Raw genomic sequence first — 22,497 nt, 5'->3', positions numbered from 1 at the left:
TTTTTTTTTTTTTTTAATTCTTTTTAACATAATCTGGAAACCATACTCTAGAGACCAAACAGAACTTTTGAAAGTCACTTCATGTATTCAAATAAGTGGGGGTAGTGGTCTTGCAATGGACAATGAAATTCATCTCTACCTGAAGAAAATCACAAGCATCCATGCCCATGGCAGGATTCAAACCCATGAATTATGTTAATTGTTGTGGTATGTATTGTATCATACTGCATGAACACAAGCATGAACGTTCTGTCTTAAAAAATCTTTTCCTTCCTTTCAAATGTGCAGTCTCCTTTATTATATCTTGACACTAATTTGAGAATAATCAATAACATTAGCTTCAGGCTTATTCTTTTTAACACATCTGGAATTTCAGAATTTAATTTAAAAATTAAATTCTGAAATATTTGTTCCTGAAATTTTCCAAAGCAGAGATGTTGGTGATAGTTTCATTGTTTGGCTTTTCCACTCATTGATAAATCTTATTTCTATTTCTAAACAATTCTGGTGATGTATATGAATTTGATAGTAAAGATATTCAACTGCAATAATTACAGCATACTAGCTGCCATAATTCCATTCATTGCATGTGATCATGTTCTTGAAAATCTGGAAAAGCACTTTCCATTTTCTTGGTCAGACAGGTAAGAAAATATTTACTTTTTTTTTTTTTTTTTCCAAGGAGGAAAGTTTGCTAGGAGTTTGGTGGGGTGGGGGGAGGAGAAACAGTTATTTAAATTAGTTTATATTCCTATAATTTTTTATGTGAATTTCATTCTGAAGGGTTGTAAACTTATCATACTATTAGTGGGCCAAGGGTTGTAATAGTCCAGGAATCCTACTTTTAAATATCAGAGTATGGTACTTTTTTTTCATGTACCATGCTTCCATTAATAATAACGGAAGCATGGTAGGTGTTGGTACGTGATAAGATTATACGCTATCTATCAGAAATTGTCCGGACACTTTAGCAATTTACAATTGATACCAGCAACTGAACCCTAATATCGGGTGTCCACCTTTTGCTTTGATCACCTCCTGCACCCTATGAGAGAGGCTTTCCACCAATGTGTGGCATACATTAGGTGAAATTTGTCTCCATTCTTCCATCAAAGCACCACTGAGTGCAGCAAGAGATCAAGGACGTACTGCTCTGGACTTCAATTGCCACTCCAATTCGTCCACAGGTAGTGAATGGGGTTGAGGTCAGGACTCTGTGCAGGCCAGGGCAGTCGTTTAACACCTATCCTTTCATACCATTCAATAACAGTAGCAGCTTTGTGGCATGGGGCATTGTCGTCTTGATAGTAACATGGATCCATTCCATAAAAACTCCACAGTGTAGACAGTACCTGATTATCCAGAATATCAAGGAATACCAGAGCTGCCTTCATGGAACATAGACAATGACCAGTGGTCCCACTAAAGTCCAGCTGAATGCACCCCCACACCATTACTCTTCTACCACCAAACTTTACTGTGGGTACAACACACTGTGGTAACAAGTGTTTACCAGGCTACACCCACACCCTGCCATTACAGTAGAAACAGGTGAACTTTGATTCATCACTCCAGAGTACTGTTTTCCACTAGTCAATTGTTCAATTCACATGCTCTTTGCTCCAGGCCAGACGAGCTGCCTTGCTCACTGTCGTGATGTTCAGCTTATGTGCTGCTGCTGCTCTTCCATGGAAACTCAGTAAAGGGAGTTCTTTTCGTTACGGTATTAGTGCTCAACATGGTGTTACTGGCATTCTGGAACCCATCACGGATGGTCTATGCTGATTGTAGCCAGTTTTGATTGCCACCTGTTTTAACACCCTCCTGTCCCTGACAGTCATTTTTCGGCAGGCGCCCTGGGTGTATTCCTGCAGTAGGTGATGCCAGAATGTCTCCATTTGAGCGGCAATGGCACTTATGGACATGCCAGCAATGTGACAACCCACGATGACACTCTCAAAGTTGCTGAGTTCACGTCGTGTTGCCATACCATCTGTATTGAGCTGCTACAATGAAATACTGCTTCCTACCATCTGTACACCGGTTTTTATGCTATTAACAAACATGGACTGTTCTATAACTTCAAAAAACGGGGTGTCCAGATAATTATTGGCAGATAGTGTATGATGGTATGTTTATTCCTGTATGAACATAGTAACAGTATGCAAAATCAGCCATGAAATAAACTTAAACAATACATATTGTCCAAGCATTGCATTTTCTTTTTATGAAGAGAATTTTGTATTTTCCTGTGAGTACAGATTTAGTAATGTGACTTAGAAGAATAACTAATGGGGCGAAAATTCCTCATTTTTATTCATTTGTATTGATAATAACAAAATTAATAAATTGGTCAACCAACTTTTCTTGATGATAGTTTCCACTGATTGATTGATTCAGCTAGAGAGGCATGTGGTGAGGTTGTCTGGAAGGATAGAAAAATCAGAACTCCATGAGCAGTTTGAAATGGAAATATTTTGTGCTATAAGTAAACATTTAGCAGTGTCATTTATTTTAATTACATGTTTAGAAATACAAATATATAGGTATCTGAAACTATAGTGAAAAATATTAAAGATTTTTTGCAAGGAATTTAAAATTACAATAAAACCATTTTAAAGAATTGATTGAGTTTTATTTTTTATTTAGTATCAGATTGAGAATATAATCAGCCTGTCCATAGATATTAGGAAAGGATGCGATTACGTGTGACTATTAATGTGATTATTTAGAAAAGGGGTGCTTAAGGGTCAAAGTTGTATAACTGAGAGGAGACCTCCACATAGCCTTTAAAAGAATGTGGAGAACCAGCCTTGGCCTCTGATCTAATGTCCAATCCTTACCTTCTCACCGTGCACCCTGTTAGTTATCTACCTGGATACTAAACGAACAAGAATGAGCTGGCAATTAGGGATTTAGCCGACCAAATTATATTCTTATTAGCTTAAACCAAAATATAAAATGAACAATATGACAAAATTTCATGCCGGCTGGAGCATCGTCCAGTTAAACAAGACATCCGTTATTTTCACCAGGGCAAACAGCAAAAAAGTCAGCTACTGGAACAAATCTGAAAACACACCCAACTCAACATCACCAGAATTCAAGATCGGTACTATCAACATAAGAAGCCTGAATGGCAAAGAAATGGAGCTAGTTGCATTTCTTAGATAAGTACCAGATCGACATAATAGGGATGACTGAAACAAAAAAGACAAAAACTGGTGAGATCTTTCTGAGCATTAAATACAAAATGTTATATTCAGGCAATGACAATCAAGGAAAAGAAGGAGTAGCCATAGTATTCAACACAAAATATGAGGCTAATCTTCTTGAATGGCAGGCACTCTCAAGTAGAGTGATGTGGGCAAATATTCAGAATGGGGGAACTGCACAATGAGACTTATTTGTGCCTATGGTCCCACAGAAGGCTCTACTAAGGTAGAAGTGGAGGAATTTTTTGAGACTTTAGAGAAAGCAACTGACACAATGAAAAAGGAAAAGTTGGTCCTTGTTGGGGATCTCAATAGCAGAGTAGGAAATGATTGTCAGATATACAAAAATATTTTGGGAAAATTTGGAGAAAAGAGCAAAGCTAATAATAATGGCAAATACCTGTTGGATTTCTGCTCAGGACATGGACTGGTTATTACTAACACCATGTCCCAGCATAAAAATGTGCACAAATTCACATGGAGAGAAGAGGCAAGGAATAAGAAAAGTCTCATTGACTGTGTTATTGTTGATAGTGATGTCTCCCTGGTGCAGGACACCAGAGTGTACAGAGGGCTTGAAATTGGAAGCGATCACTATTTAGTCTTGAGAGCAGGATAAAATCGAATTTCATATTGAAAAGAAGAACATATAAGAAAGTTTTAAAGCAAATAAAAGTTGAGCAGCTTTCAAATATGGGAGTTGTAGACTTAAAATACACAAACATTATTCAAGAAAGTTGTTGAAAGTTTTTCTATTGGTTATACTATAAATTAAAGATACCAAGATACTTGGTTTAATCCTCTATCCAAGTATAAGCAAACAAAGTTTGCACCTGAAGTATTGAACCTGGAAGAATATGTGCTTTGCATTATAGGATACTAAGGCAAGAATGATGCGAACTCATACCACCTTTATCATGAGTTGTCCCAGTCCTGAAAATACTTCAGGTGCAAACTTTGTTTGCTTACACTTAAATAAAGGATTAAACTAAGTATATAATTTCTTGGTATCTTTAATTTACAGTATAACCAAGCGGAAAAATTTTCAACAACTATCTATCTCTAATCCAGAATATTTTAATAATGGGGTGTGACAACTTTTGGCAACTCATATATAAAAATATGACTTCTGCATTACTTCTACCTTGGTATCACCTCTGGGTCTGGCTCCCACTGATGAGACCTCAATAAATGTTGAAACTGGTCTGGGTAGTGAACCTTCCCAAAATACATAGACATTATACATGTCTGCAAGGAGATGTGCTCTACATTATGGGATACTAAGGCAAGTGATGTGAAGTCATACCATCTTTACCACGAGTTGCCCCACTTCTGAAAATACTTCAAGCGCAAACTTTGTTTGCTTACACTTGGATAAAGGATTAAACCATGTATATAATTTTTTGGTATCTTTAATTTATTATTCAAGAAAAAATGAAAGAGTTAGAGAACAGGAACCAAACCTTGGAGATTCAGTGGCAAGCCCTGAAAAAAAAAAAGAAAACACTGATTGATTGATTAAGCCAGAGAGGCATGTGGTGAGGTTGTCTGCAAGGATAGAAAAATCAGAACTTCATGGTGGACACAGGAAGTTAAAGAGGCAGTGAAGGAAAAGAAGAAAGCACATCAAAAGTTCCTGGCAAATAAGTCAGCTTGTGCTCTTAGAGAATACAGAGACAAATGTAAGAAAGCTAAACACTGTGTAAAACTAGCTGAACAAAAGTCATGGGAAGACTTTGGTAAGAACTTTGCTGGCTGGCCTGATTTGCCGAGTGGTCAGCGTATCCGCTCTCCAGCCAAAAGGCTGTTGGTTCAAATCCCACCATGGGCATGGATGTTTGTTATTATCTGTGAAAATACTAGTGGTGGACAGTAGATGTCGTTGGTGTAGATGATGTGGTTCGATGTAGTTAGAGAATTGAGTGGTAAAGACAGAGAGTTGTAGAGCAAGTGACCTCCCTCGATGAGTCTGGGACTCCCTGGAGGTGTCCAAGTAATAATAGTAATAATAGTAGTAATAGAACATAGAAAATAAATATCAAGAAGGTGGCAAGATATTCTGGAGGTTGTTGAAGAAGCTTAGAAATGGAGGAAAGAGTGCTGTAAAAGGAATTAGAGATAAGAGTGACATGAAAACTGGTGAAAAAGATATCCTTGAAGCATGGAGTAATTATTTAAAAATATTGCTAAATGAAACAAGCAGTGATATCACAGTGGTAAAAAAACACTCAACAGGCATGTAGTCAGGAATACATATCCATACTTGAAGTAGAAAAAGCCATCACATGCCTGAAATGTGGAAAGACTGCAGGAGTAGATGATATTCAACCAGAAATGCTCAAGTATGGACGTATAAAAGTCTTACAATCTGGGTAGAGGGACAAATTCTGGATGATTGGAGTAGATTCTCATAGTACCCATATATGAAAAGGGAAATAAAACTGAATTTAAGAATTAGAGGTATTTCTCTACTGAGTGTTCCTGGTAAGATTTATGCAATTATTATTATTATTACAGGCGACTCCAGGGAGTCCTTAGACTCATTGAGGGAGTCCCTAAACATCATGTCCACACACACACAACTATATGACATTCTCACATTATCTGTCATACTTTGCCTTGAACTCGCTCACCGTCATAGCATCCACAACAGACTCTGGCAGCTTATTCCACTCATTTACCACTCTAAAAGTTAAGAACCCAGCTCTAACACCCTTGCTAACCATACTCTTGCCCAGCTTCCATAGATGTCCCCTAGTTCTCCCACCACCAGTTCTGATCTCAAAAATATATATCCTCTGAATTAATCCTATAGAAACCCTTTAGCAATCTGAATGTCTCAATCATATCTCCCCTTTTCCGACTATCAACTAATTTCTGCAACCCACAGATCTTCAACCTGTTCTCAAAAGGTTCATTCCATAGACCTGCTATCGTCTTGGTCACTCGCTTCTGGATCCTCTCCACCTCCTCTCCATCAAGAAGAAACCTAGGTGACCAAATCTGGGCACAGTAGTTGAGATGAGGTCTTATCAAGGCTCGGTACAGAGGTACAATAACTTGCTGGTCTCTGCTCATCAAAGTATTTTTCAACAACCAAGTGAGTTGATGAGCTGATTTAGCCACTTTTGTAATGTGCTCCCCCCCCCCTAAGCTTCATCTCCCTATCCACCACCACTCCCAAGTCCCTGGCCTCGTCAATCTCCTGGAGTACAGTTTCACCAATGTGGTATACTGCTGCTAATCTTTTCACCCCAAAATGCATAACCTTACATTTTGTCACATTAAATTGACATCCATTCTCCTTAGCCCAGAACTCCAATCTATCCAAGTCGTCCTGCAAGATTTTGACATCTTCTGCATTCGCTATTGCCCTACCCGACTTTGCATCATCAGCGAACAAATGAACTGTTCCTCGTAGATCCTTTCCTATATCGTTAATGAACAAATTAAATAGCAGTGGTCCAAGAACAGAACCCTGCGGCACACCACTAGTCACATGCTGTCTTTTGGACTCTACTATCTGATATCTCTCCATCAACCACTCACCTATCCATCTCACCAACCCTGTATCCATTCCCATATGTTGTAGTTTACGGATTAGAATTCCATGTGGTATCCTGTCAAATGCCTTAGCCAGGTCCAGCAGTATCACTGTAAACCCATTACCCTTATCCAGTTCAGGCGTCACTGTGTTATAAAACTTGAGCAAGTTACTGAGGCATGATCTACCCTTCACAAAGCCATGCTGTCCCCTGTACAGTATCTCATTTTCATCAATCCATTCCTGTATTTTTCCCTTGACTACTTTCTCCAAGACCTTGACAATGACTCCTGATGTGCTGATCGGTCGGTAATTTGCACCAGTAGTCTTGGATCCTTCTTTATGCAGTGGAACTATTTTCCCCTCTTTCCACACCTTTGGGACTAAACCAGGCCTGAGACTCAGATTAAACAGCAGGTCATGGATAATTCTTTAGCTACTTCACGTGAGACCCGTGCCGGTATACCATCCAATCCCACATATGTATTCACATTAAGGTTCTGTAATAGACTATTCACCTCCACTTCATTCATCACAATTCCCATATAAACTAATGGTTCCTTCATTTTTTCAATGTCACCACCTGGATAATATACTCTTGCAAAGTGCTCGCTCAGTAATTCCACTATATCGACTGATTCAGTGACCTCCTTACCATCGTCATTCCTTAAAATCATTCTGCCGTGTACAGTTTTTCTTTTTTTTTTTGCTTGCAGCATGTTGAAAGAACTGTTTGGGATTCTCTTTAGCTAGCATATCTAGTTTCCTTTCATAATCCACTTTTTCTTTTTTTACCACACTCGTTACCCTTCTGGCCTGCACTTTATACCCTTCGTGCGCCTGCAGGTCACCTCTTTCTTTAAATTCCCTCCACAGTTGTTTCGTTTTTTGCAGCTGAAGCTTAATGGTGTTATTCATCCATTTAACCCCTACTTGTTTTACTATTCAGACCCTTGGTATACAATCAGCCATAACCTCATGTAAATGCTCCTTGACCACTTCCCATGCTCTATCAACATCCAGCCCTTGCAGTTTTACATGCCATGGCACAGAACCAAGCAATCTCCTAAGCTTGTCATACTTGCCAGCACGGTAATTCCACATATACCCTGTCTTAATTGAAAATTTCATACAATTAGCCACCTCCCAGGTGGCTAATTGTGTGAAAGACCTTATGATCACTCTCACCAATAGGTGGCAACATGGTCATATTCATTACAGTCAAATTCTCAGATGCTATTACCAGGTCAAGCACTCTCAAACCCCTAGTATTTTCAATTACATGCTGTCTCAGATAGTTATCCCTTAATAATTGAATAGAATCCAGTTCCTTCCTCACATGTGTCCTCTCCTCCTTCCAATCAATGTTACCATAGTTGAAATCCCCCATAATAATTACCCTCCTTCCACTCATTGCTTCTATTTGCTTATGCATACTATCTCCATCATCTATTCCATCACCCGGTCTATAGCAGCACACCCAACTGTATATTTTGTTCAGCCAGGCTCAATCTCACACCAAATAGCCTCAAATGAGCTCTTTTCACTATCCTGCAATACAACTTCAATTCTCCTTGGCTGCAGTTCATCAGCTATCATCAGTAGCACTCCTCCCCCATTTTATTCTCTCTGTCCTGCCTAAACACACTATAACCTACACATTCTATCCCACTAACTATATCATCTTCCGTCAGCCATGTTTCACTAATGCCAATAACCTGTAGCCAGGAAGAGCCAATCAAGGTCAAAAATTCTTCCTTCTTGTTCCTAATACTCCTGGCATTAGTATACATGAAATGCTTTGTCCCACCCTTATCTTGATGCGTTATTCTAACTATCCCATTCCGATTTCTTGTCCTTAGTACTGGCTCGGGTACATTATATACATTCTTACACTCAACTATCTCACTGATGTCCACATATCCACCCCCCCCCTTTCCTTGGTAGTTCTAGTTTCCCTGGTTCTGCACATCCATTTTCAATTCATTCAGCAACACTTTTTCCAGTCTCTGCACACCAAATCCATTCAAATGCAGGCCATCCATCTTGTATAAATCCTTTCTCTCATCAAACTCATTCCGCACGTCCACGAATTCCACACCACACCATCTGCATAACCTGCGCATAAAGTAATTTTCGATTATAGCCCTCCTTCTAAACTCCTCTCTGTCATACCATACCGCAGCAACAGACTCACCATTCTAGCTCTGTCACTCTTTTCTTTCGCTACCTTTAACAATACTTTCAAGTCCTCTCTCATAAAAAATTTATCTCCTTTCAGTTCATACATACCTGCCACAACTATCAATTCTTTCACCCTCTGTTTTTGCGTTCTAATACTCTCACTTATATCCTTAAATTTCGCACCCAGTAAGTACGATTTAGTAAAACTCCCATCTATCACTCCTCTTAATAACGAGTCACCATACAACACTCTTTCCTTCATTTCAAAAACTCCCCCACTCTTACGCTTATTTTTCCTTTCAAATACTTGTTTATTTCCATTAGCCAAGGCACTCTGGAAAGAGTTTTGCAGGTGCTCCAACTGCCGCTGCACACTGTGTATCACTGCGTGGAACCTAGCGATCTCACTCCCTACAAATAATTCCTCATTTTTTTCATCATTTAAACCATTTTCTCTCTCTGTATAGTTGCTTCCACTCTCTCTTTGATCATCGCTCTCATTGCCATCTTGTACAACATAGCAATTCCCTATCAAGCCACTATTTTCACTCGCATTCTGGCTTTCTTCAACCATAACTATCTCACGACCTGACACCTACTTTAATTCCTCACTTTGCTTACACTTTCTGCACATTCTCCCACCACTATCACTTTCCATCCAATCTCCAGCATCCTTCAGGAATGCATACATCCCACACACATCACATTGGACAAACTCCCTCACATTATGGTTTTTGAACAAAGGCGTCATATTATCTTACGTCGCATTGCTGCCATGTGCTATTCTATGAAATGTATCATTAAAATACTAAGTTAAATAAAACGGAATTCACACAGACACAACAAGCTACCAAAAATAAACAATACTACGTTAAGATTTAAACCAATATTCTGATTTTCACTCAAAATTATACTTAGCTGAAACTGATAGGCTCACCTCTGTTACCAAATTTGGCTCATTTTTATTTGTAATGTCTTGAAGAAAGAATCCTAACTCTCTGTCCCTAAACTTTATTTCTGTCTATATTATGTAGATGACATTTTAACTATTAAGTTGCACTGATGCATAAAATTAGTAATTTACATCAGATCAAATTTACTTTACAGAAAGAATTGCCAAGAGGGTATATTTTTTGTATCTGATGGATTGCTTTTTTAAGTTCAGTCTATTATAAACTAGCTTTTTCAGGTTAGTATATTCCAGTTTCATCTGCGTATCATCCATCTCAAAAGCACAATATTATAAAATCCTTGATATCTAGAGTACAAAATCACTCTCACTGGGAGACGATTAGACCCTCCATTCACAATCACATCCTCTGATTATATGATCAGAACCAAGACTCTCAACCCTTGCGTGCATGCATAATAGCTTCTGCATACATATTTAACACCTGAAGGAGAAAATAGGTATCCTTGCCTTCCTAAAACTAGTCAGTTAATCCAACACCTGTTCTTACCATGGCTATTTTGCTCACAGTACAAGTTAGCTATCAAGCTGATAATGTGTTAAGAAAACCCATTACCTCCCACTATTTCACATACTGAATAGTCAAAAGTTTTTGAGTAAGCTATTACAAAATATTACCAAAGGAAGTCTTAACTAAACCTTCCTCAGGCTTATCATCCTCAACTTTGGCCTCAGTCCTGTTTAGAATAATCTTTAGTATAATGTTGCTTGCATGAAAGATTAAAGAAGTGGTTATGTAGTTCTTCATATTTCCCTTCTTGTGGATGGTATAAAGGCCATACTCCTGTCTTCTACATCCTTGTAATCAATCTATAAAACACTCTTATCCTTCCATCCCTTGTGACAACTCTGACTAGATTTCATATACACCTGGGGCCTTATTGTTATTAAGCTCTTTAACTGTTCCCTGGGTGGGGGGTGGGTTTCCTCTTCCAAATGTTCATCATCCTCTTTGCTGTACAAAAATTTTTTCTCAGTATTCTTTTCAGTTGTTTTTTTATCTCATGCTCTTCTCTTTGTACTGCTCCATTCCCAACCTTGATAACATCGAATTTGGTATTAAACTTGTGCATAATCTTGCAAACTAATCCAAACATCCTTTAAATGAAGAACTCCGTCTTCAAATTTCTTAACATAATATTTGTCCTTGTTTGATGTATTTTCTGACTTCTCTATGTAATTAATCTCTTATATTTTTCAGTCTGTGTATCTCTTTGTTTCTCCAACCTCCTCTTCTTGATCAGATCCTGTGCTGATTCTGCAATCCATGGGTCTCTTGGTCTACTACTAGGCTACTTGTATAAGCAGAGGTAATTGACTTTACATCAAGTTGCCTTAGTATCCCATTATGCACAGCAAGTTCTTCTCGAGCATGTATGATGGTCGTGCATTGTGAGAAGAATCACTACCCACACTAGTTTTTAACTTTATTCAGATTGAAATAAATAATATTAAATGCAAAACAATATACTAAATGATATAACATTGTATTTAATATATGCATAATAATCTGGATATGTATATTCATATTAAGATATGCATATTCATATACAGTAAACTCACTATAATAAACACCATTATAACAAACTACTGAAAAGTCTCAACCAAAATATAAGTACAATGCAGTTTGGAAGAAAATTCACTATAGAAAATTATCTGCTGTAAAAACTATGCCTGTAGTCACTATGATTTCTCTATAGTGAGAATCAGTTGTGCTCATAATATTTATATATTAATATGCATAGCATTCATATTGATCTGAGTATGGTATATATCAGTGGTGTTCAACCTTTTTTACTATGTGAGCTACTTTTCTATAAAAAGTTATTCACAAAATACACTCAAAAAATACACAACTAAAAACTTTATTTGTGCATTTAAAAATTTATTTATCACTTTTAATTATTTTAATACAACAAAAAAAAAATATTGGAATAAAATATTTATTTCTCTATTTTGGAAAACCAAAGTTAGAACAAACAACAGATTGATTACAAACTCACAAGTTACAGGAAATGCTGGTTGATTAAAAAAAAAAAAAAAAGTTAATGTGAAATTTGGCATTGTTTGGATCTCGCAGTATTTTCATAGTCAAGTTGATATGAAGAAGTGACCAATCACAGACAATCATCCAAATGATCATTTGTAATTTGGTTTCTTCATTGATTTTTTATGACTTTCAGATTCTGACAAGTATGTCGATCCGAAACAAAACAGAATTTTTCGCGCAATATCAGTTAATATTGGGAATTTTTCATGTGCATACTTCCAAATGACTTCATTGTTTATTGATTTTAAATGTAAACTATTCTGAATTATTAGATATATGAAGAGCCAAAGGCTTCAATTCGGCGACATCTAACTTGTTTAAGTTAAGGGATATTACATCCCATATAGTTTCTTAGCCGAATAAGAAACTCAAAGAGTTTCATGCCGAATATAGTAGAAACTATATAGTTTCTACTATATTCGGCTAAGAAACTATATGGGATGTAATATCCCTATTCTGAATGTTTATTATCTCAAGTTCTACTTCAGCTTGGTTTATATCAAACAGCCTACTAATTTTATTTGAAATTTCTGTGATGTTCAAGTTTTCTTGAAATGGATTATTGATAAAAGATACAATCGTTTCAGTTTTATTAAAATTGTTAAATCTTGGATTTATTTCTTCCTCAACTAATTCTATTTCACGAATAAATTCTTTTAAATCATAGCGAAGTATTTCTTGATTTTGTTCAAAAAATTTTAATAAATATGGGAGATGTCTAAATTTGCAGTCATTTATATTTTTCTTTAATAAAAGTAAGTATTGTTGGAAACTTTTTATTGAACTTAACATGTCAATTAAATTTTTATCTCTACCTTGTAATCACGTTCTAAACTTAAATTGCTCAATTTCGTACAGAAATCCTAAAATGATAAGTGTAACAACCATCTTTTATCCCTCAATTGTGGATAAATATCTCCTTTTTCATCAAGAAAAATTTTTATATCGTTAATTATATAAAAAAGAAAAACTTTTTTCTTTTTTATATAAAAAGAAAAAAGTTTTGAGCAAAAAGAAAAACTTATGAGCGAAGGTGCTTCGGGAAATTTACCTTGCCTTTTCTCCTTTGCTTGGGCTTGCTGAAAATGCCTGGACGATTGCCTTCTTTTTCTGCCATTTCAACCGCCAGCTGTTAACTGGATCCCTCTCTGGCCTGGAAACTTTTCTCTGGTAATTGGAACACTTCCTTTCGGCAATCTGAAACCTTGTCTGCGGCCTAGAGGTAGTCTCTCTCTAGCGACGTCTCGAACTGAGAAGCTGCTTTCTGTAAGCAGGAAACTCAAGCAACGTGGATCTGGGCAGTCTCTCTGGTGACGAATCTGGACCGGGCAGCCTCCTCTCTGACAGTAATTCTGGAACCAGGACCCCTTCTGCTTGCTTCAGTCCCTTTTTATTAGACCTTACATGAAGTTTGGCAACCCCCAAAGAATTGGTATGAGTCTTTCATCTTAAGTTTCAAGTTCAGCACGCCTTTTGTTCTCCTCTGCTTTCTTTTGATTGCAAGTTGCCAGCCATCGGAAAGTTGTTTGAACTCTTTCTGACCGACTTCGGAGATGTTTACACTTAGAGCCTGCAAGCCTTTCTCATACATACAAGTTTCAACAACAATCTTTCTAATGCCGCCACGTACAGCTTCAGCGACAAAAACATTGCCTTTGTTTTTAACACTCTAACATATTCTTATTAAGCAGTATATACAGTTAGCTTCCAAAGAGTTATTTACAAAAACATCTAATACAAAGTATACTGAGACAAACAAAGTTTATTTTTTTACAATATTCACATGGGACTTAACCTAAGTAAAAAATCGATGTAATGTACTTTGGAATATTTAATATTTAAGCTACAATCGGGTTTTTACACTTTGCTTATAATCGTATTCACTCGGCTTGCTCACTGTTTGACTTCCACTGATCCAAAATAATTCATTTACCCGGACTTATAAGAAAATTACTAATTTGACAATTTTAATGAAAAATAAATAAACAATAGCAATGCAGTTAAAGCGAATTAAAAATAATACAAAATAATGATAAATAAAATATTATGTTTTCAGTTTTAATTAAATTTGTAAGTAAGGAGGAATACACAAGAGATCGACCAAAAATCGCTCCGCGATCAACAGGTTGAACACCCTGGTATATATCATACTGATATTATGCACTCAAAACTTCTGAAGAGTCAATACAGCTTTATTATTATATAAATAAATTTATTTTTTAAAACTGTATATTGCCATTGCACCTCTTTACTATGTTACGTTTCTTAATATATTGTTTGTATGTCAATTTGTACTATTAATCTGTAATGTTTTTGTTGTTTCTTTATAATGATGTTGTTATATAAGGTACAAGTGAAATTGTTATACATTTAATATAATTTAACTAATAAACTGATTACAGTTTTCACTGTGGCTACATGTAAATGTTCCTTGTATAAATATTTATGCTGCTTGCCTCTGCTAAAATAATTCTTAGTCATTGTTCAGCTCTTTGGGATAGGCAGTTCTCTTTCTTATCATTAAATTCCTGATATGTAGTATAGGTATGCAGGATACTATAATAGTACTGCATGAAAAGTTGACATTATTATTACTTCCTATTGACATTTTTCTCCAGATTAGTCTGTCACTTATCAACACTTCAGTATTGTCAGATTGTATATTTTTATCTTCTAGGGCACTTCTAACTTAATTGAACCATCTTTGGGTCTTTTTTCCTACCATCTTGGAATCAAACACCTGTTTTATTTACCTGAGATTGCTTACACATTCCTGAATGCTAACAATGTCCATTTCCTTCCTAATATCTTCATTTTTTTTCCATATTATTCTGTTATTGATGGCATCTGCTCATTTCACTAGTTTTCTTACAAAACTCATATCTGTAGTTAATTTCTAGTCTTGGATCAGCTGTTTTATTTCTAAACTAACTCTCAGATCCATTTATTAAAATTGGTTTTGATACAGCTGCTTTAGTGTTTTGACTAATTTCTCTCTTATTCCATATAAATTTATTTCCTACCACATCAACTTTGTTTATTCTGTTATGTTTCCATATTTAATTTGCCATCTTCACTTAAATGTATGCCTAAATGTGTTACTTAGTCTATAGGTTTTCTATTCAGGATGTAGCTGACATTTTCAGCATTCTGTCTATTTTCATACTCTTTGTCTTTTTATTGCTGATATTTTTTTCTTTTGCTTGTATAACTGTTAAAAGTGCAGGAACAATTTTTTTTCTGTTTGTGAAAAATACAATTGAACAGAGGGTTTTTTCTCATCATCTCATCTTCATTATACCCTCTTTTACCTTGCAGTGTCGAGAGTTTATTAATCATCGGACCTCAAACAGTTCACAGGATAAGGTGACCCTACACCCTGGTGTATCCTATGTCCTGTAGTGTTCAGTTCTCAAGACTGGTTTGCCTACTTTGCTGGATGAAAAACCCCAGGATAAACTGGGGAAAAAACCCTACTGTCCGCGCCCAAGACCAGCTAACTTGGCTATGACTGGGGAAGATCCTTCAGTTCCTCACATCACTGACAGGAATCGAACCTAGGACACCCCTTCCCCAGGCATATGGTGGCGAAGTGCACTGCCACTAGGCTAACCGTGCAGACTGAGGTTTTTTTTTTTTTTCCTAATGTAAAAAGTTGTTCCACCAATAGTATGTTAGTACCATGGATGGACAGAAAATGAAGTGGGCAGGGTCAGGGAAAGAAAAAGGAGTTTATTAAAATTGGTTTCAAAGATATTCAGTTTATATTCTTGCAGACTTACATAAAAGGAAGACTGCCAGCAGATTTGTGTCATCCATATTCTTGAGATTTTTTAGTACATCATTACTGCTGAGATTAGGATGGCTGATTGGAATTTCACATGATTTCTTTACATTTTCATTCATATCAGGTTTTGGTATGATGTAAGAAATGTGCCTTTTCAATCAGTTCTATGTAGAGCATACAGAGGATGGCCAGAAAGACCTGATATTCCAGAATTATTAAATTTGTTATGTCATCTCTGTTCTTTTTTTCAGATTGGAATTGTGCATCCTATTTCACCTATATATTTTATAGGCAGCTGCATTGCATTCAGTACACCCAATGTATATTATTTTTAGGTGTGGTCTTGTGAAGAATTTTGCTAATACTTTTATTAGACATGGTGCAAATAACAGGAAAATCATTGCATCCATAGATGTTCTCAGCATTCCAAATGAGCAGTGGAAAGATGGCAGGGCAACAGATTGTAAGATCTTTTGCAGAACGAGTGGGTTGGAATATGGAAAAAGGTATTGGCTCTCTCATTAAAACAGAGTATTGTGTCCATTAGTCACCCACGAGAAGTATGGGCTGAGGGAGTTGAATATAAGATTATCGAGTTCAATCTCATTTAACTCGCAACCCAATGGTAAATAAACGGAACATATCATAATAAGAAATCCCATAGATATGTGAATTGCTACTGTTTTCAGAGCAGTATTAAGCTGGACATGTTGGTAAGGTGTGTGATTGTTCACTAGGATAGCTACTCCACCATGAGCCAGGCCATCTCCAGTTCTGCCCTTACAATATTATGATGAAACCCACAACAGTTCCACTGTAGAAATTTTCTTATTGTTTTGACTATGACTTACCTTTGTCAGGCTTATATTTATCTATTGATTTAGGGAGGTATGGATGGCCAGTGTCCATCTCTTCTGGAAAAATGTTTAATACATCATCTGATGTGTCAGGATCGTTTGGCGAGTTTAGTTTACTTTCAGTGGATACAGAAGTAGCCATTTTTTTCTAGGGGGAGGGATGCCTAGTAGTTTATCTTAAATGAGATCCTTGCCATAATTTTCTTGACAAGTGAGTTCTCATCAAATTGGATCATTTTTGGAGTTGTTTCAGGAGTGAGACCATAGATGGTATGACTGACATGCTCCACAAAGAAGCACTCATAATATTAATGTTCAGATATGGTGAAATTATCAGATGTTGGAATAAACATATGGATTTGAGTCGCTATTGATATTTTCTGAATTGTCACCTTTTCAGCAAAGATTTCAGGATAGATGTGGTGGTGGTGATGGCAGCTAGCTTGATATGATATATTTTGTTCTGTTTTTATTATTATTTTATTAATATTATTTTTTCATCCTTCCACCTCTAGCATGCACAGGAATAGACTGCATGATCTCCCTGACAGTTGACACATTTAACTTTCTTTGCAGAGCAAGATTTATTATCATGCGCTTTACTACCACATCGGGGACAGGCAGTTTGGGCATGTCCACAATTCTGACATTTATAGCATCGAGTGGATTAGGGGTGTACATCCTAATAGGACAGTTAAGATACTCCTGCGTTTACAGATGTTGGTGGTATAGGTGCATCAAAAAATAAAAGGTGTTCCTGGTTGGAACCAGGTGACCATCTCTACATGTCAGGATGCACCTCATACCAGTCACACAACCTGATCTTTAAACTCTGAACATATTTCCTCATCTGGAACATCAAGAAGATCCCATTCTGATATCACTCCTCTAGAAGAGTTTAGCACTTTGAGGTGTCACTGTAATTAGTATATCTCCACATCTTTCCACAAAGATATCACCAGTTTAACTATTCTGGGAGATCCTGCTAGTCCTAAACCCTTTTGAATAAAGAAGGGTTCCCCTATTGGCTTTTCATCTGTTGCATGTATGATGAGAAAAACTGATACATTTATACTGCTGTCATGTCTTTTGTGTTTTACTTTTGTAATAAAGTGATGCATCTACAGTATTAGTACTTGGTTGGGACCTTGTGAGGGCGTGAAAAATTTGAGGATGAAAAATTCATGCTCAAAGGATTCTTTTATTTGTTGCCAGAGCTCTCCACCCACCACTGTGCCACATATAGATGCCCGCTCACTGGCAAACAATAGCTGTGCTGATGGAGGGGAGGAATGCCAGGACTACCCCAGACCATAGGTGGGATACTTACTGCAACACTACTGACCCTTGCAGGCAATCCCACTAGTGATTGATCTTGGCTGGGCCATCCAGGAATTACCCATCTTCTGAAACAGAGGCCAAAGTAGTGCAAGACTACCAGGATCCCCCCCCCCCCCATACACACACCCTTTCTGGATGTCCACAGGTCACACCACATGGTAAACACACTGGCAGTGCATTGGATCTCAGTGGTAGTCGTCTGGAAGAGAAGATAGCATAAAGGACTCAGGATAAGAAGAGCTAAGAGTATGGGAAGAAAAGCAAAGAAATAGAGGAAGAATAAAAAGCGGCAGTATCATCACTGGGAGGTACCCCCCTACCATAGACATGTGCTCCCAGATAAGCTATATCTGGGTTATATTGATGTATTGCCCTCCCCCCTCCCTTTTTTTTTTTTTTTAGGAATAGGTTGCATCTGAGCTAAATTCCAAACTGCAAGATAGATTCCATCAAAATAGGAGAAAATAAAAAGGCAACATTGAACCCGTGTCAACACTGGAGCAGGTGGAGAAATATCATTGAGATCGGGAGAATTTTTGGTATCCAAAGTTCTTATTTTCTGAAAAAAAAATTGTGAGTGGAGTGCATGAAATGTTGCATGTTTGAATGTAGGAGGACATTTTATGATCATCAGCATAAGAATTGGAAGAAAAGTAAGAAAAAGGTGATTTGCTACCATTAGGATTTGGTCCAGTACATTATCTAGTGGTGCCAATCTGTTTTTAAAAGCTCTATCTTTGAAAAGAAGAAATGTTCAGTTTCTTCATGATATATAATGACTCTGAAAACATTATTCGTGTTACATTCTAGAAGAAATGAGAGGAAAAGTAAATCGGTTTGTTGTGTGAAGTCTAAACACTTTTGGGCATTTCAAGCTTTTAGTATATGGCATATTACATGAAATTAGGTGAAACTCATTTAAATAAATTATAATACTGGAATTAACTCACATAAAATATTATTTATTAGTATAGTTTTTGCCTGAGTATCAAAGGCATCTTCAGTACAAAGCTAATAGAACAACAACTGACAATTCCAAAAGGCACCACCTAAGTAGCTAATGTAAGATAACTAAAAAATGGTCAATAAATTTCCTAACTTATTAAAAACAAATAAATAAATAATTAAATAATATATATATATACAGTCATACCCCGACTTATGCGAATCCAGAGTTACGCGTTTTCTTATATGTACGTATTCCTGTCCCGCTTCACGCCTCACCACTAGTCATATCCTTCAGGTGCCGTCCCTATTCGTCAGTGTCGCACATGCTGTGAACAAGCACTGACATGTTTTGCGCGGTCTCCATTCATACAAGATTTTTATAGTCTACAAACCTTGTGATTGTTTAATGTTCTTGATAAAAATTTTATCACATAAAAAATAATAATGTCATCCAAAAGAAGCAAGTTTGATTCTTCTACAGCTAGCAAGAAAAGAAAAACATTGACTTTGGAAACAAAAACTCAACATTATTAAGGATTTTGAAGGCGGAATGAAAATTTGTGAGCTAGCAAAGAAGTTTGATCTACAGGAATCCACAGTAAGAATAATCATAAAAGAAAGGTTTACAGATTTTGGAGGACATAGATTCTAATGAGAAATGAATTGTAGCCACAAGGCAAGAAATAAAAAAATCATTAGCTTGCTAAGAAGAAATTTTGCGTGACAAGAAAATGATATTATGCCATCAGACGAATCTATTAGATTTTATGAAACCATCGACATCGAAATAACTTTCTTTTTTTTTATGTACGAAAAGCTACAATTATGATTATATTTCTTAAAAAATATAGGTGTTTTTGTAAACCTTTGGTCCCAATTGTATGTTTGTATATATAAATTGCATGCAAAATTATACCCCAAGTTATGCGAATTCGACTTGCGCGCTTTTTGTTGGTCCCACCTACCGTGTAACTTCGAGGTTTTACTGTATGTGTGTGTGTATATATATATATATATATATATATATGACGATTCATTGACTCGGTTGAAATACATATTGTAAAATGAGTTGAATGACTTAAATCGAGAGTTAGGTAAAAAAGGGGGTTTAATAGTAAAACACGACTAGTTTCAGCTTATAACAGCCATCATCAGGTGACATTATAAAAGAAAAGAAAAAACACTAAACACTGAAGGTTAAAAAACGATGAACAACATAGAGAGTCTCTATACATAATTAGCATGAAAATTAGTATGTACACACACACACACACACACACAATTAAAAGAAAAGTTAGTACTTTTTAAATCGGTAATCTTTCCTATCTCCCATAAAGGGGGATGGATGTAGACACCATCAGATCTGTTTAAGTTAGGAGAGTGAAGTAAAGTTTCACGTGTCTTTATAAAGCCATTCCATGAGGAACCGACTTTTGTGAAGGACTCTTGTCTTGTTCCATTTAACTCTGTTCAGTGTTGATAGCCACTCCTAGATAGTTTCAACTCTGTTGGTTTAGTGCCAGTTTTCTGGAGGTGTCAAGTGGATATATCTTGACACCCCTGACATTATATATTGTCAATATATATCTAAATTACCACGTAGAAACATACCAAAATTGGAGCTAATAGCCCTTAAAGAATTAAGACGAGATAAAAACATAGTAATAGTTAAGGCAGACAAAGAAAATGCAACAGCGGTTATAAATTCAGAAAAATACGCAAAAAAAATAAATAGCCTATTAGAAGATTCCAATACCTATTTATCCTTAGACAGGGATCCCACATGGCATGCATACTCACATAATAAAAGCAGTGAGTTATCCACAGTTAACCAGTCAAATTGGCTGGAAAAATTTTAAAAATTCTTTATCATCAAAACATCCATTAGTCCCAAGAATTTATGTTGCACCAAAAATACACAAAAAGGATATTCTGTTACAGCCAGTTGTAGATGGGAAAAATTTCCCTACCTCAAACTTAACAAAATATCTGTCAAACCTGTATTACCACACAGGAAAAACAGAATCATTTGTAAAAAATAGTTTGCATTTTATTGAAAATTAAAAAAAAAGATTGTGGTTTCTCATTTGTATGTAACAGTTATGAAGTTATCATAACATCTCATATGTGTAATTAATTGTTTATAGTCTTTTGTGTAAAACTTTTTTGTATCTATACCCCTTGTGATGTAAATCTTATGATTTACACACCTTTCTTTTAGGGTTACACAGTGATCAGCATTCATTTTAAAAATTTTATGGAATTTACAACCGTGTTAAAAAAAAAAAAAACTTTTTTTATTATCCTGACGTTTCGATCTTCACATCAAGATCATCTGGAGCATACATAAATATACAGGACAAGCTGAGTTACATCATTAACTGTAAGCTAGAGAAAGAAACAATGATTTGATCACATGTTATCCTACTGGTGTGACCTCTGGTGGAAAAAAAATATATAAAAAAAATAATAAAAAATAAAAAATAAATAAAATAAAATAAAAAATAAAGTTTTACATCGAGCTAAATTCTATTTTTACAATCGCAGGAATAAACATTCTTTTAGATGGTTTTCTTTCAGAAACAATTGGTGTCCTATTTTTAGTATTACAATTCTTATTTTCAATTTACAATTCTGAATTTTCTACAGTCCTGGACTGTAGAAAATCCGGTATTGTAAATTGAAAATAAGAATTGTAATACTAAAAATAGGACACCAATTGTTTCTGAAAGAAAACCATCTAAAAGAATGTTTATTCCTGTCATTGTAAAAATAGAATTTAGCTCGATGTAAAAATTTATTTATTTTTTATTTTATTTTATATATTTTTTTTTATATTTTTTTTTTCCACCAGAGGGTCACACCAGTAGAATAACATGTGATCAAATCATTGTTTCTCTAGCTTATAGTTAATGATGTAACTCAGCTTGTCCTGTATATTTATGTACACTCCAGATGATGATCTTGATGTGAAGATCGAAACGTCAGGATAATAAAAAAAAGTTTTTTTAACACGGTTGTAAATTCCATAAAATTTTTAAAATGATTTACAAACCTTATGGGGTTTTAATTGCTTATTTTTATTAAACTTTTTATGTACATCATAATGTGGTTCTCAGTACCGAAAACTTCCCACATCATTATTTATTTTTTTTTGATGAACTTTGAGAGTTTTAAAGATTTTCAGATTATTATTCTCTCAGCTTTTCCTCCTCTTATACTGACAAACATATACTTAATAATCTTGCATAATACTGCTTAACTGTAATGATCTTGTGAAACCACTTTTTTTTTCATACTCTCACCAACTCATGCTACTTTAATACAATCATTGAATGGGGGAGAGAGGAGGAACCATCCCTACAAACTGATTAACATTTTACGTTTAAAATACTTAATTCCATAATGTAATTGCACATTTCAAAAATGAAGATTTTTTTTCTTTTAATATATAGAGTGATCTGATAATTATTCGTTCATGTTGGGAAATTAATCTGCTGGTCAGTTATCCGAGGGTGTGCTTAACTGGATGCAGAGTTAGAGTGCTCTACATTTGACTGGTTAACTGTGGATTTGGTTATTTGAGGATTGGATATTCAAA

The 22,497-nt window shown here is 35.8% G+C and overlaps 1 protein-coding gene across 1 annotated transcript in view; it reads left to right on the top strand.

The window, feature by feature from the left end:
• Positions 1-22,497, top strand: part of LOC150108236 (ski oncogene-like) — a 124,085-nt gene that overhangs the window by 65,736 nt on the left and 35,852 nt on the right. The gene's annotated exons all lie outside the window — the stretch shown is intronic.

Source organism: Typopeltis vanoorti, chromosome 3 (genome assembly GCF_054136105.1).
Source record: "Typopeltis vanoorti isolate ZY-2024b chromosome 3, IOZ_Tvanoo_1.0, whole genome shotgun sequence".
Classification (NCBI taxonomy): domain Eukaryota; kingdom Metazoa; phylum Arthropoda; class Arachnida; order Uropygi; family Thelyphonidae; genus Typopeltis; species Typopeltis vanoorti.
This window is presented reverse-complemented; position numbering and strand designations above follow the sequence as displayed.